This window comes from Penaeus monodon, chromosome 15, assembly GCF_015228065.2.
Source record: "Penaeus monodon isolate SGIC_2016 chromosome 15, NSTDA_Pmon_1, whole genome shotgun sequence".
NCBI lineage: Eukaryota > Metazoa > Arthropoda > Malacostraca > Decapoda > Penaeidae > Penaeus > Penaeus monodon.
The window spans coordinates 31,000,041-31,001,248 of NC_051400.1; the positions used below are offsets into that span (position 1 = coordinate 31,000,041).

Sequence of the window (1,208 nt, forward strand, 5' to 3'; positions counted from 1 at the left end):
GTGTGTGTCCTACCCTGTACATCAGTTTAAAGTACATTGCAACGCGCCTACCTATTTCTCCTCGTGGGCCTATCTCGGCGTAACAATTGAACGAGCCTATAAACGAGAACCGGCTGTTAGGCCTACACCCGGTCAGAGATCTTAGACCTTAAGTAGGCGGCAATAACTTATCTTGGCTCTCGTGTTCTTGTAAACGGAGAGAATAGACAGCATTATTTGTCTTTAATGGCGATGGCTTTGTCTCCACTTGGAGGGTTAGTTGCCTTATGTTCGGATGATTTTTTAATGGTAGTTTCTGTACGTCGTCAAGCCATTGTTTATGTTGTTTGAGAATCGGGAATGAGGTTAAGGTTGTTAGAAGTAGTTTTGTATTTTTGAGTGTTTTTTTTTTTTTTAAGGTTTATATGTATTTTATATTTACTGTGATTACATGCAAATTAGCTTCGTTTCAAACTCAATGTGGATGTTGTATGACGTATCATATATTAGTTTGTATTGCTTTCACCCTATTTTTTCCTGCTTTAATAGCATGCTGATATAAATGATATTTGCTTTGTTGCTGATGACAAATACGATTATAGAAATGGATAAATGTGGAATGCCATTCATTTTCTGTTACCGTTATCCTGATTGATGATATGGTTTTCATCATGATTCAGATTATCTTATCTCTTGTCATCCTCATTAACAATCTGATTAACATCATCCTGATAATTAGTATTTATATCACCCTTCCCATCCCCCCCCCCCCCCAGGATAATTATCATCAATTATTGATTAGCTCATAAATAATATCCTTATAACAATCATCTTAATTTAGACTGTATAAAGTTAATTATAAGATATTTATAATCATAGAAACACAAGCATAATTAAAGTTAGTTAGATTAGATTTATCTTTTTTTGTCTCTTTGTTAAAAGTATTCTTTGCTTATCTTAACTGCGGACATCTTGTTGGCAGCTAGCATGATAAAGTAGGAATTATTTGGATTTCTAATAAACATTTTCCTCCGCTCTTTTTGGGGCGAAAATCTTTCTTCGACTTTTTAATCTTGCGAAAGTGATATCAGCTTTTTTCTTACTAGTGACAAACTAATTTGCATATTTTTTCTCCCCGTTTCCATTCCATTCCTTTCCCCTTCTGCTAATCCTTATGGGTTGGTTACTGTGATAATTCTCTTTTCCTCTTTACCCCGTTTTTCTACGTG

General features: G+C 34.9%; 1 protein-coding gene across 1 annotated transcript in view; it reads left to right on the top strand.

Moving 5' to 3' along the window:
* LOC119581935 (metabotropic glutamate receptor 8-like) overlaps nucleotides 1-1,208 on the top strand; it is a gene marked incomplete at its 5' end in the record, with an annotated part of 173,067 nt that overhangs the window by 144,844 nt on the left and 27,015 nt on the right.